This window comes from Mustela erminea, chromosome 3 (genome assembly GCF_009829155.1).
Source record: "Mustela erminea isolate mMusErm1 chromosome 3, mMusErm1.Pri, whole genome shotgun sequence".
NCBI lineage: Eukaryota > Metazoa > Chordata > Mammalia > Carnivora > Mustelidae > Mustela > Mustela erminea.
Window position 1 is genome coordinate 61,525,877 of NC_045616.1, and position 15,331 is coordinate 61,541,207.

Genomic DNA, 15,331 nt, shown 5'->3' on the forward strand with positions numbered 1-15,331 from the left:
TTCCAAATCTTCACCTAAATTCTAGTTAGTTAACATAGTGTAGTATTGGTTTCAGGAGTAAAATTTAGTGATTCGTCACTTACATAGAATACTCACTGCTCATCATTGAATGCCCATCACCCTTTTAGCCCATCCCCCACCACCACCCCCCTTAATCAACCCTCAGATTGTTCTCTATAGTTAAGAGTCTCTTATGGGTTTACCTCCTCCTCTCTCCTCTTTTTCCCCCCTTCCCACACATTCATCTGTTTTGTTTTCTAAATTCTGCATATGAGTGAAATCATGGTATAATTCTTTTTTAATTTTTAATTTTATTCTTTTGCCTAGTTTTGACAAGATACTTGGCTATAGACAAGTGGAGAATGTTCTGGCTGGCTATGCAACTCAAAAGTCTAATGAGTTGATGGAGACAGAGTTTGAGTCTTCACATTGTGAGGTTCTATTGACTTTTCCTCAGCTTTGTCCTTTATCCTCATCTATATTTTGGTTTGTAACAAGCCCTCAGAAGGCAGGCCACTCATTAGCAATAACACAGTAGATAATTACATTCAGTTGTTACTTTGTCTGTGCCACCATTGTCTAGCTTACATTATGCACTGTGGCAAGTGCTGTATAGAGCAAATGAAAGATAAGGCCTCAGTGCAGGAAAAGGTTATGTTATAAAGAGAGAGCATTTTGAAATGGCCTTATGATCAGGCAAAAGAACTATGCCAGGTGTAGCTGAACAAGGAAGAAAGCTGCTCTAACAACCACGGGCCCATCTGGGAGGGATGCTCCAGGAGGGAGGCCAGGAGGGGAGCAGAGAGAACACATACTGCAAAAGTGACTCCTTATCAATACTTCACAAGATAATATGTTGAATAATGGGTTTTTAGGCTATGATGAATGTTAGAATAGGCAGTGTGAAGGTGGGCAGTTGAACTTCCAGAGAAGGAAGTCAAGGGTTGGGTCCTGCTTTTAAAATTCAAATCCCTCCTCCCCCAGCCACCAGTTTCAGATAGGACCGCCAAGCTCACCACCGTGTGGAAATTAGAAAATGCTCATACTTTTGGACAGCAGACTTAAAGGCTGAAAGAGGTGGGATCTCTTTTTGGCCTACTAGTAAGTCTGGAGAAGTTGAAAGAGATGTGTAAGGTAATATGTGTAATAACCAGTGATATAGCTGGTGATTTTGTGTGTGTGTGTGTGTGAGTGTGTTTAATATTCTTCTAAGAACAATGACCCAGTATGCTAATCATAATAAAAAAGACATTTCATGTGTAAAAGACTAACTGAAGGTGTGAATAGGAGACTGAAGAGTCATTGCTAGCTAGTTGTTTCACAAAGTAAACTGGTGCTTCAGAGAAGTGTAATATTTATTCCCAGAAATCAGGAACCTCTTTGTTCATATGTCTTATATTTCAAGAAAGGTTTTGATCCTATAGCAGGGACAGCAGCATTAAGTGGCATGAAGTTAGCCTGTGACATTCCCCACCTCTAGGGGTCAAAGAGCCTAACATTGTAGATGAATTTCAAAGGGGGCTAGATAATTCTGTGGCAAATATTAACGTTTGCTGTCATGCATGTTAAAAAACTGGTAATCAAATCTCATGCCTCAGAGAGTGAACGAATCATGCCAGGAGCAAGCCTTCCCCCTCCCCCCCTTCTACTCCCCCCCATGCTTATAGGAAACATGACCAATTTGGTGGGGAGGGAAAACACTTTTGTCTTGTGATACCTCATTGTGATCACATAGTCTTCTGTGGGTCAAGACCTCAGTGGGGAGTGGGAGGTCAAAGTGATGGTAGTCAGGTTTCTCAGCTCTTGGATAGTGGCTGCCACCCCAGAAGTTTCTCTGGACTGACAGGACCCTGAGATCTGCAAGGAAAGACAGGATTTGACAACTGGCCTTCTGAGTCTGGGCAAATCTTAGGCTTCAGCTAGGAGAGACAGCCCTCTGAAGAGTAAGAGCTCCTGCCCTCCCCGTCATCTGGAGTTCAGCTTCACTGCCATCTCAGGACTGGCCATCTCCATTTTCTGTTTTCTCCCTCTCTTCCCCATTCGGTCTTTTTAAAATCTTTCTCTCCTTTCTTACTCCACAGTGGGAAGGAGCTTGTGTTTCTCTCTGCTGCTAGGTGAATGCCATTTAGAAGCTACATAGGACCGCAGTACAAGAGGTCACTGGAGAAATCACCTCTTCTAGGCCTCAGGCAGGAGACTTAGGAAGTGGGGCTGAAAGTAGAGTGTGGTGCCTGGTGGCCTTGGGACATTAGCACTCTCCCTACTCCAGCATCTTTCCTCTTGCACTCTCTGCTTGATCATTACCTTCAGCATACAGATATGTTCCAACAATTCTCAAACAAAACCAAACTAGTTAGAGAACCCTGTAGCCACAACATGCTCCTTTTTTTTTTTTTTAATTTTTTTTATTTTTTTTTTAAATCTTTTTTTTTTTTTTTAAGATTTTATTTATTTATTTGACAGAGAGAAATCACAAGTAGGCAGAGAGGCAGGCAGAGAGAGAGAGAGAGAGAGGAGGAGGCAGGCTCCCTGTCGAGCAGAGAGCCCGATGTGGGACTCGATCCCAGGACCCCGAGATCATGACCTGAGCTGAAGGCAGCGGCTTAACCCACTGAGCCACCCAGGCGCCCCACAACATGCTCCTTAAGCTATTCTCTTTCTGTTCTCACTCAGAGCCAAGCTTTTCACAGGAGGCATTCAGAGTGCTCTTTCTTCTCCTCATGCCCCATTCTTGACTCTGTGGCTCTCTTCTTGCTTCATCCTCCATCCTCCACTCTTGTCAGTGTAATAAACAAGTTCTGTGTAGTCCTAGTTGTAGAATCTAGTTGGTCCTAGTTGGTGAACCTTTCAGGCTTCATCCTACCTTACTTCTTAGAGTACAGCAGACCACTCCCTCCTTCCTGAGTCTCAGTTTGTCTTTATTTCTGTCACATTTCATTCTTCCAGTGTTCTCCCCAATTCTTTCACCAGTTCAGAAGTCTGGGCCCAACCCTGGGTCTCCTCTTAGCATTTCATCCATCTCTCCCTAAGTGATACCACCAGCATGCTGATTTAATCCCTCCTGTGTGCCAAGGACTCCTAAATATGTAAACTCCAAACTCATACATCCAAAGACTTCTTTTTCTTGGATGCCTCAGAGGCATCTCAGGCAAAATGGCCAGAGACATCTGGCAAAATGGCTAGATCTGAACTCTTCCTATCTCCATTGCCTATCTGCTGCCTTTCCAGATCTTAGTAAATAAACCCGGATTCCCAGAAACATGAGAGTCATCTTTCTCTCCATCTTGGTGTATATCAAATTCATCACCATGTCCCATCAATTCTGTCCCTAAGTTATTGCAGTTTCATTCATGTCCCTCCATTTCACTTCCCCCTGAAGTGCAAGCCACCCTTACACTCACCTGGACCACTGCAATGCTTCCCAGCTGTTTTCCTCACTTCTATTTTTTCCCCTTTCGATTGAATCCATTCTTAAATGGAACACAGTCTTCTATTTAAAATTAGAGGCATCCTTGAGAACATAAGTGCCTATCATAAGATTTTGCTGCTTATACTCTTTCAGTTGCAACTTGCTCTGCCTGTAAGAATTTGGTGCTGGCCCATCCTCCATCTCCTTTATGAGTCTTCCTAGTTCCCTCTGCTGGGGCCCCTTAACCTCATTTCCCTTCCGAGTTCTTCCCTGTCTCAGGTTTCCACAATGTTGATACCTCTGCATGGAATTCTCTTTTACTCATTTCTTGCATAACTGATTTTTGTCACTTTTTCTCAGGTCTCAGTGTAATTATCAGCTCTTCACAGAGGCTTTCTTTCCTCTACTTCCTTATCTAAATTGCCCCCAATTATGCTCTTTCTTAGGTACTTGTTCTTTTCCTTCATTTATTATAATTTATAATTATAAATATTTTGTGTATTTAATTGTTGACTGTCTTATCTCCCCATAAGTTCCATGAGGTCAATGATTATGCCTGTTCATCTATATAACCAGGATTGTAGGTCCGTGCCTGCCACCTACGGGTGCTCAGTCTGTATCTGTTAAAGAATGCAAAGTAGTCAATCCAAAATTCTATAAAGAACTTATCAAACTCAACACCCCAAAAAAACAAAAAATCCAGTGAAGAAATAGGGAGAAGACATGAAGAGACATTTCTGCAAAGAAGACATACAAATGGCCAACAGACACATGAAAAAATGTTCATGATCACTCAGCATTAGGGAAATACAAATCAGAACCAAAAGAGAAACCACTTCACACCAGTCAGAATGGCTAACATTAACAAGTTAGGAAACAACAAACGTTGGTGAGGATGTGGAGAAAGGGAAACCTTCCTACACTGTTGGTGGGAATGCAAACTGGTGCAGCCACTCTGGAAGACAGATGGAGGTTCCTCAGCTAATTAAAAATAAATTTACCATATGACCCAACATTGCACTATTAAAATATTTATCCAATGGATACAAACATAGTGATCCTAAGGGGTACCTACACCCCAATGTTTATAGCAGCAGTGTCCACAACTGCCAAACTATGGTCCATTGATAGATGAATAAAGATGTGGAGTGTGTGTGTGTGTGTGTGTGTGTGTAGTATAGTGGACTATTACTTGACCATCAAAAAGAATGAAATCTTGCCCTTTGCAATGACATGGATGGAACTAGAAGGTATTATGCAAAGTGAAATAAGTCAGTCAGAGAAAGACAAATGAATGATTTCACTCATATGTGAAATTTAAGAAACAAAGCAGATGAATATAGAGGAAGGGAAGGAAAAATAAGGCAAAAACAGAGAGAGAGACAAACCATAAGAGACTCTTAACTCTAGGGAACAAACTGAGGGTTGATGGAGGGGAAATGGGTGGGAGGGATGGGGTATCTGGGTGATGGGCATTAAGAAGCGTACTTAATGGGATGCTCTTTCTACTCCTGTCCAAGGTAAATGTAAGGCTTTATACCTGGAAGGTGCTATACCAATGTAAGGTATCATTACTATTTTATGAAAATGGAGGTAAGTCACAGATGAACAGCCATCTTTGTACTTGGTACACTGAGCCAGAAACATAAGATGTTATCAAGGAACGTTTCACCAAAAAAGTAAAACTCAATGTGATCTTTTCACTCTTTCTCAAAGACTTTTGTCATTAGATTTCTTCGACTAATATGTTATTCCATAAACTCAAGCAGTGATTCTTTATATGTTAAATGTAATTTAGACACCACCTTTTTTTTTTTTAGGGATGCAACTATGATATAAAATGAGTAACACCTGTATGTGGAGCCCATTTTTAACTGCTGTTATAGCAGTTAAAACCAAAATGTCTTTGTCAGAGTGATTTAATAAAGTACATTTTGTCACATGGAATCCTTGACATTTATCAAGCTTGTGTGGCCTGTCTCAAAACTCTTAAGAACTGACTGACTGTAGCTAGCTTCCCTATTGTGGGCACAAATAAGTCCATTTCTACAATACCCTGTAGAATCTTCCCTGAACGGTATACTCTAGTTGGAGATGACCCCCCGACCTGCTCCCAAGTGCAAGGGCTTTAGATCAAGGAAAAGTAATAGATTTGTTCTGGTACAGAATCAGAGAGGTGACTGTCTATACCAAACCCTCATTTACACAGAAGGATGTGGAGGGCCACTGGGGTTAAGAACATGGACAAAGTCATAGAGCTTATCGAGTGGCAGAGCTAGTACTAGGATGAAGGACCCGTGATTCAGCCCAGTGCTCCTTATTGTACTGTTGTAGACATTACTGAAGTTCACTAAAATTTCTGATTTTCTTCTTTTAGGCATATGGGAAGATTGGACTGAATTTCGTTATTGCAGTACGACTTGTTTGTCCAACAAAATGTATTTTGTTGTATTTGTTTGTCCAACAAATGAATTTTTGTCACTTCTAGACAATAGCATTTAAGAACCATGTTGTAACTTTCCATGCGCTCTGCCCTTGCTGTAGTGAATCCTGAAGCATTGTATTGAGACACTGACTTAATAAAATGATAGCGCCTCTGTCAGTTTGAGTCTTTGGGTGACTATGGGATACAGAGCCTCCCAGCTAGTCTCCTTCAGATATGCAGTATAAGCATGACCAGCCTATTCTGACTATTAGAATAGGACAGGATGGACCAAGGTTCAGCATAGTGTTTGTGATCATGGCAAAGCTACATCTTTCATTAAAGAACAAACTAGGACCTCTTTTTTGTTCACTGAGGATAGCAGCACAGTGGACTTAAGGTCAGAGAGATCTGGGTTCCCATCACACCTATCTCAGGGCAGGTGGTGTAGCCCATGTCATTATCACTGAATCCTCCCGAGCTTCAGATTCTTTATCTGTAAAGTAGGGATGACAATTTGAGCCTTGTTGGATTGTTGTGAATATCACTTGTCTGAGGTAGATCACAATACAGCTCAAAAATGTTTGTTGGGAAAAAGAATGTTGTGTGATTCCATGTGTAGAACCTGTCCATGGACAAAAACAAAGAAAAATCCTAAAACTCCTGTCCAGTTTTTTCTCAACCCCTTGCGCATCTTTAAAGGAATTGTATTACATAGAATCTCATGGGGCCTGAGGTCCTGAACAGTTAGGTTTCTTTAAAGTCCAGGAACTCTTGGGGCACCTGGGTGGCTCAGTGGGTTAAAGCCTCTGCCTTCAGCTCAGGTCATGATCCCAGGGTACTGGTATTGAGCCCCGCATCAGGCTCTCTGCTCAGGAGGGAGCCTGCCTCCCCCCGTCTCTGCCTGCCTCTCTGCCTACTTGTGATCTCTCTCTCTCTGTCAAATAAATAAATAATCTTTTTTTAAAAATCTAGGAACTCTTAACAGATTAAAGAAAGTATTAGAGTAGACTTTCTCTGCTTTCTCAATTCCTACTGGATACACACAACTGTTAAAATAAAAAATAAGGTGTTGAAAAGGAGGAGGGTGGCAGGGATTAAACAGAACTGGCACATTAAAATATGTTTCCTGGTTAGGAAAATGGAAGTAACAGGAAGATTCTCTCTTTGAACCAGACTCTTAAAAAGTGTTTCATTTGGAGTCTAATCAGCAAGGTTTGGGGGTAGACTTCTTTTTTCCAGAACATGGTAATTGATGAACTGAACTATAAAACTGAATTATCTAGCAAGAATTCCTTGATTCAAGGAGAATCTCTACCTAGATTTTCATATGGTGAACCCTTGAAATAGAATCACTATTTATGGGAATTATTCCCATCATGTTTAGGAGAGCCTATGAACCTCATTAAAAATACAGAAGTAAGTTTTCCTGTGGTATCTGATGCTCATTCATGCCAAGCTTTCGAATGGGTATTTTCTTTTTTTCATGAGATTCTTAGCCATATAAATTCATTTCTTACTGACTACATAGCTGTATAATTAAAGCTAATATGGGCCACTTAAATATTTTACTTAATTTAATGGCTTTGAAGTAGAATTTTTAAGGTCAAAAGAAATCTGAACATCTGGAATCTAGTTGAAGTCTTGGTAGAATACATATGTAAATATAAATATCTCATCTTGCTTAAAGCAAAAAAAAAAAAAAAAGCAAGGTTTGTGGGAGAGATCAGGATTCTGAGAATTCGGTTCAGTTCTACTTCAGTTTTAAGCAGAAGAAAATGCCTCTGACAATGTCTAATCTTTTTTTTAAAGATTTTACTTTTTAAGTAATCTCTGCATCCAACATGGGACTTGAACATACAACATCAAAATCAAGAGTTGCATGCTCTACCACTGAGCCAGCCAGCCCCTCACAAATTTCAATCTTAACCTAATTAGACAGTTGGATGGATTTATGGGGGAAAATTGTTTAATTATTTTTAAAAAGTCACATAGTTTTTTCTAAAGAAAACAGCTCCCCAAATTATTGTCTAGCTCTCTCCCATTCCAACTTTCCTTACCTTCTTATCCCTTCCTTTCTTCTAACTTTATATACTAAATAACAGGTAATAATAGGGCAGTTTTCAAGGGAAAAAAATCATTTCCAGAACCTCAGGATTCAAGATGTAAATTCCTGCACTTTTAATTTAAGTGTTTGGTTCCTTGTTCTCTTTGTTTCCAGCTTCAGTAAAGATTTGACAGAATTACATGGCCAGTGTTTCATGAGTATCTTAAGAAGTAGGGCAGAAGTCTTTTTCTCATGAACCCTCAAAGCCTTCATTCTGGGACTCCAATACTAGACACTGTATCAATTATACAAGAAAGAAAATTTTTAGTTCATACTAGAAATCATTTAAATGGTCTCCTAACTTGGAAAGTCAGTGGCTTTTATACATGTCAGAACACTTGAAGGCAGAAGCAAAAATCTAGCTAGGAGAAATCTTGGGCCTATTCAACCCATTTTAGACCTAATTCTTGGTAGGAGCCTCCTGCACATCACACAGCAACACCATTAAACAGAACATCTTTACTGTTCTGTGTTGCCAGAGAGAAGAGCACACACCAACATTGCAGAAGTCCCAGCCAAGCAAGATGTGTGGGTGCCAAGAGACTAACGCAAAGGGGCTTGTAGATGTAGCAGAAGGCACTGTGCCGGTTCTGCTCCCAGGAAGAGCATAAAACTTGCATCAGAGATATGATCACTTTGGAGAGCAGCTCCAAGGAATGCTGTTACGAAACCCTGGGCAGATCCATGGTATGTGGCTATGACAACGTCAAGATGTATATTAAAATGTACTTTTTGTAAATAAGAGTCGATTTTGGTGCATTCACTGGAGGACCTGATCCAAAACCCAAACTATCCCACTATCCCATTATCCCACCCAGTGTCCTGCAAATCTTAGTCCAATAAAGTTAAGCTGCTTTATTTGCCATCATGGAAACAAATCCAGGACTGGCCAAAATGTTATTTCCCTCACGCCCCTCTAAAATATCAACAAAACCAAGTTGATTATCTTTGTTTGAATGGTTTAGAAATACTTTCACTTTCAGACACTGTCCACTAAGTCCTTTTATAGAGCAGATTAAGTTGGACTTGGTTGATCAAGCAAAATTGCTGATCCACCTCTAGCACTCAATTAGCCAGGGGTTATAGCTCCAAAAATACACAGACATATGGATCAGACATGGGGACTTAAACCTGAATTGGGAGTCAAAAAGGATTTAAAGCCAACTGTATCTTTTCCCCAAATGTCTAAGGAAGGGCACATAGCCCAAAGGGGAAAGTCCCTAGAAGTATCAGTTATTTGGCCAGGCCCTCCTTGCGAGGTTGTGACTCAGTTTTCTGGAGGAAGAGGAAAAAAGACATGATGCTTTTTACTAAAGGAAACACCCAGAATCGTGGGGTGGGGGGGAGCAGTCTCAGGGTGTGTAGTTTGGTTTCCTGATGGATCTTCCTTATTTAAGTTGAATTTGGCTGATAAAGCATATTGCTGAACATCCTCCTTCCCCCATGACAAAACAGTGGTGATAACCCTTGAATTTGTGTAGGACTTGAATTATTTATTTTACTGAGTCCTTTCTAGTAATCACATCTCCTGATCCCCCCAAGAAGAGCTGCTATGCATGTAATAATCATCCAGGCCAAGCACATGGTTTACACAGAGAAGGAAGTGCATCCTCAAGACTGGGGGTCTTAGCAAGGTTTTTGGACTTCTGAGCTGCTGCTCCTTTTCAAATCTACTTGAGCCTCTCAAGTATTCTTCAAACAATGTCTTCATTAAGCCATTCTAACCCAGAAGGTCCTGTGACAGAAACATTTCTCCATGCTTTACCTTTTCTCCTTATTGACTAATACTTTTGCCAGCTTTTCACCATGATTTTCTAATGTATTTCAACATGAAGACTGTATACAAACCTCTTCTCTAGAATAAAGTGAGTGGTGGTGGTGGTTTTTTAGCTTATGTTGGATACAAATATATTGACTGCTGAAGTGACCTTCCAGTCACTGGACTTTTGAATACAGCAACACCCTTGCCAATAGAGCACATTAATGTTGACAGTGGAATGTTGCTTGTGACAGAAGGTATCTGGGATTGGAAGGTAGTTGTTTGTTGGCCTGTACGATGGAGAGGCACACTTTCATATGTAGAGTAATGCTGCAATAATTTGAGGGTTTTCCCCTAGTTCACAATTACTCTTATCTTATTCAACCATCTACCACTGGGCTTGAAAGCTGTATTTGGTGTTTTCCCCTCACCGCAATGTGTATACTTTTTGGAAGAAGAGATTGAAGTAGAAAGCAGTGATAGTCTCTCCCATCGCATGGGTCTCTCCCACCACCATGTGCCCCGGCATGGCCAATACAAGGAGAAGGAGAGAAAATGCAGTTGGGTCCTACTTTGGACTCATGCTTGAGTCCAACTTGTACTTATGGGCAAGCACTTTGTGTTCCCTAAGGCAGACAGGTTAGAATCAGCATCACTGGTACCCTCTAGGAGTGGGTGAATGCTGATCTTGGGGCCATCGGAACTAGAGCCATTGCTCTGGGCTTCCTGTGCTTATTTCCTTACTGCCGCCACCAGCAACAAGCCCCTTCCCTCTGCAGTTTGTCATCATCTTGTTACTATAAAAATCACATCTCAGTTTGGGCAGCAGGGCTCAGATAATGCACAAGCACCACGTTAAATGTTATGATGTGAAACATCATTTATTTCTTCAACAATTCATTCCAGAGCTGGGGCTGTGGCTTTGCAAAATTCTTTTTCTGCCTCCTTCTCCCTGGCTCTTTTCTTCTCCCAAATCCTTTTCTCTAGCACTCTTTCTCCTATTGACCACTTGTTAAATCTTTTTGTTTGTTTCCCCCCATTCTCCTGGGACCCTCCGACAGGCAGGCTTGCCAGATTCATTTTCTGATCAAAGCTGTTTGATTTGGTCAATTTTGCCACATTGGAGACGTTCTCTATTACAGAGATAAATAGCTTTGGGCTAACTGTCAACGAAAACTTGTAAGCTAATAAATTATTCCAATTTCTTCCCGCGGATTTCTCTGGAGACAGCCCTAGGAAATACACTTTTTGATTAGTAAATTTCTCTGTGTGTGTGTCTGGACATTCAAATGTGTCGGCTTTGATTAGCACCATTGCTTTTCAAGTCGACGTTGGCTGAGGGGCTGTCAGTTGCAGGCAGCCCTGATGCATAATGCATCAACTGGGCCCGGAAACAGGAGGCTTTTCCAAGGCTGGAAAGGTGGGAAAATTGCCCTAACAACCCCGCTGGCTTACTCTGCACCAAAGGGAGCTCAACTTGAAAGTCTTGACGAGACTTGCTTCGACTGCAATGGAAGCCACCCACGCTGGGTGGAGAGGGTTGAAGAGACCAGGGCCATGGGCTGCCAAGAGCCAAGGCCGCTGCTCCATCTGCTCCGGCCACCACCTCCTCCTCCCACAATTTCGCCCCTGCATCCTCACCCACACCCTCCACTCCATCATCCTGGAGTCCCTGGGCAAAGGCCAGCCCCTTCTGGGCAGGCCCAGATTTCCCTGTGCCTCCCCTTGGATTCTGGTTCGCCGTTTGTCTAGTTAAGGGCCCTTGGGTTGTTATAGAAACAATATTTTGGCTATAACAAATCAATCGGTGCGTGTGAACACAAACATACAGATCATTTATCAACTGCAAAATACCCTAAATTATGACCTTTCTAAAACCTATCAGAAGGGCGAGCGAATGCATAACGTAAATTAAACTTTGAAGGGTCAGCGGTTTTTACTTTCACTATTCATCTTTCTTTCACCTTATAGGTTTAAGAACAAGAGGGCTGTGTAATTACATTTCAATGGGGTGCAGCGGTTCATTATTCCCGGCTATACCAATCTGCTGCAACATTTCCAATGCAGTCAGGTACATTTTAGCAGATATTAGTTGGTGTAAGACCATACTTGCTCTTTGGGACTGATAACATCTTTTAATGCATAACAGTGCTATCATCTCAATTTAGAAAAGGCTAAAAGGGTGCGGGTTTTTTCTCAGATCAATACAGTTGTTCATATTTTATAAAGGTGGTAAAGCCTGTCTGATAATTCTTCCCAGATAATACTTGCCCTTTGCCTCCCAGTTGCTCCTTTCCTCTGATTACCATTTCCCCATCTCTACCACCCTGTGTGGTAGTAGACAGTGTTTTGTTCTGGAGCCCACTGCTCTGCTGGAAATGGGTAGCTTTCAACAGAAAACACTTGTGCTGCCAATTACCGGGTTCTGGCAGCAGGCGGTGCCATGCTGCTGAGTGCATAGACTTGGAAGTTGCAGCTCAGCCATGAAAGGTCTGGTGGTCGAACCACTGTGTTCTTTCTACCTCTGGAACCAGAAGGCACCTTCAGAAATTATTCGTGTACTCTGCTCCAGGATGTGCAGGCATGGTGGGGGCAAGAGAGCCAGGTTAAGGCAACCTCTTATCCTAAAGAAATCTGTAGGGTAGAATCCACCTTAAAAGTCTTCAAGCAAAAAAGCCAGCCCAGAGCAATAGGTAAAGTTGAGTGCCATTTAAATCGAATATCCATATATAAAAATATACAGATATTCAATTAAGTATGTAAGAATGTGTGTAATATATACATATATGTCTATGTGTACATGAATGCATATATACGAAAATCTACAGATAAGGAGCTGGGAAGATGTGTATAATGTGTGTCACGTGGCAAAGTAGTTATGTCTCTGGAGGGGAGTGAAGGAGGATGATCACTTTCATATTCCACAAGATTGTACTCATGGTTTATGAGATGATAAGAAAAAAAAAAAGAAAAGGAAGGAAGGAGGGAAAAGAAAGAAAGAGGGAAGGAAGGAAGAAAGGAAGGGAAAAGAGAAGGAAGGAAGAGAAAGAGAGAGAGAGAGGGAGGGAGGGAGGGAAGGGGGCAGAAAAGGGGCAAAAGGAGAAAGACAGGCTTCTTGACTTCTTTCTTTCTGTTTTTTTTCTAGTTGTAAAATACTTACTATCTTACATTTTTAAGTGTAGTGTTAAGTATATTCACACTGTTGCACCAGAAATTTCTCATTTAAAACTAAATTACTCATTAAACAGCTCCCCATTGCTTCTTCCTCCCAGCGCCTGGCAACCACCCTTTCTCTGCTCTAGGTACCTTATGTAAGTGGTATCATATAGTATTTGTCTTTTTGTGACTGGCTCATTTCACTTAGCATAATGCCCTCAAGATTCATCCATGTTATAGCATGTGTCAAAATTTCCTTCCTTTTAAAGGCTAAATAATTTTTTTAAAGATTTTATTTACTTATTTGGCAGAGAGAGACAAAGCAAGAGAGCTAACACAAGGAGGGGGAGTAGGCAAGGGAGAAGCAGACTTCCCACCGAGGAGGAAGCCTGATGTGGGGCTTGATCCCATGACTCTAGGATCATGACCTGAGCCGAAGGCAGATGCTTAACAACTGAGCCACCCAGGCGCCCCAAAGCTAAATAATATTTTATTGTATGTATATACCACATTTTGCTTAGCCTTTCATTTGCTGGTGAATACCTGGGTCACTTCTACCTCTTGGCTATTGTGAATAACGCCACTGTGGACATGGGTGTGTAAATATCCCTTCAAGACTGTGTTTTCAGGGGTGCCTGGGTAGCTGAGTGGGTTAAAGCCTCTGCCCTTGGCTTAGGTCATGATCCCGGGATCCTGGGATCAAGCCCCGCATCGGGCTCTCTGCTCGACAGGGAACCTGCTTCCCTTCCTCTCTCCCTGCCTGCCTCTCTCCCTACTTGTGATCTCGGTCTGTCAAATAAATAAATACAATCTTTAAAAAAAAAAAAAAAAAGGACTCTGCTTTCAGCTCTTTTGCATATGCACAGAAGTTGGGTCCTGGATCATATGCTAATTCTATTTTTAATTTTTTGAGGAAAGGGCTCTTTCTTAAAATTTTAAAAAAGAATACAACCTTTACTACTGTTATAGTCTCACATACAGTTTAGGACCTAGCTAGTTAGTTGTATTTCCACATGTACCGTAGCTAATGTGGTGAGAGTCAAGCCTTATCCTTGCTTGATTAGGAGAGCACCCCAGGACTATGAGAAATTGCCACTGGCGTAGCCCCTAAAAGCTCAGCTTTCTATTAAAATAATTCTTCTGAGTGGATTTATTGTTTGGGCTCCCTTGATTGCTATAAGGCAGATCAGTAACGAGAAGTTAGAGAACTCTGTCAGAAGTTAGTGGGTATAGACCTCGGACTGATCCACGGCACAGGTCACTAGATCACACTGCCTCTAGCCCATGTGAGGTAGTAACCATAAATGGCTATTATCCAAATGACTGATGTTTGCCAAATATTGGCCCCAGCTCTCAACCCTATAGAACTGTGCAAGTAGATGGAGGTAAGAGGGCCCTTTCTAGTATTGACATGAGTTTTTTATTTTCAGTAATAGACCTGCATCTTCCTGCTGAGAAAGGCTGTTTTCTAAAGTAGAGTCTGTGCTTGGCATGACCCCAAGAGGGCCCTGGGGTTGCTCCTGTGTTCGTTTTCACAAGAAGCTGTTTAAGAAGGATTGTAAAATATGTTGAAAACTAACATTGTTTGGGTACTGCAAGTCTGTATTCCCAGCTCAATTCCACATGTGCTCTCACACAACTTACAGAGTTAATTGAGGCTCAGCTCTTTAGTAATGTTCCTGTCCCTGACAAATGTGTAAAATTTCTTACTTTCCACGTGGTGTTCTCTTCATGTTTCTAAATGCACTGTCCTGGGACAACCTGCACCAGAATTGTTGGAGGCAATTCTGGGGGCGGGGGGCAGAATTTTTAAGACACAGACTTTTGGGCCCCACATAAAACTTCCTGAATCCACAAGGAATCCACAAGGACTCTGCATTTTAAAAATAATTTATCCAGGTTCACATAACACAAAATTAGCCATTTTTAAATGAATAGCAGTGTTGAGTACATCCGTCATGTTGTACAACCACCACCTCTTACCTAGTTCCAAACATTTCTTTCACTTTAGAGTAAATCCTCTTATCTATTAAGAGGGATCTGCATTTTTAACAAGCTGTTCAAGCAGTTGTCATGGATCCCAAGATCTGAGAATCACCGCCATTAATCTCAAGGTGAGAGGTACATAAAATTTGACCTTGGATGGCACAGGTACAGATCCTGGATGCTAGAATTTCAACTAAATTCTGCTAATAATAATAATAATGTGTTACATAATGCTACAGGGTTCATATCACAATTCACACAATCAAAAGAATTACTCCTCACGGCATATTTGAGAAGCAAACGTTAGCTCATCCATTTTACAGATTTTGAAAGTGAAGTTCATCATGGCTTCCCATTGGAGTTCTCCCAGCCACCAAGAGGTGGAATACTGCCCAGAAGTCTTGCTAAACCCTGACCCTGCTTAGGAAGGTGGGAGAATGAAAGGAGTAGGCCTGAGAGAGGCCCTGATACCTTAGGGGCTACTTTGATTTT

The 15,331-nt window shown here is 41.5% G+C and overlaps 1 long non-coding RNA gene across 3 annotated transcripts in view; it reads left to right on the plus strand.

Annotated features, from left to right (window-relative positions):
• LOC116586210 overlaps positions 1 to 15,331 on the plus strand; it is a 98,268-nt gene that overhangs the window by 27,206 nt on the left and 55,731 nt on the right. For 2 of the 3 annotated variants that reach the window (XR_004283931.1, XR_004283933.1), the window contains exon 3: positions 5,787 to 5,850. The exons of the other annotated variant lie outside the window; for it this stretch is intronic. This is a non-coding gene — a long non-coding RNA (uncharacterized LOC116586210). Of the gene's footprint in view, positions 1 to 5,786; positions 5,851 to 15,331 lie in introns of those variants that run through there. 3 annotated transcript variants of the gene reach the window in all.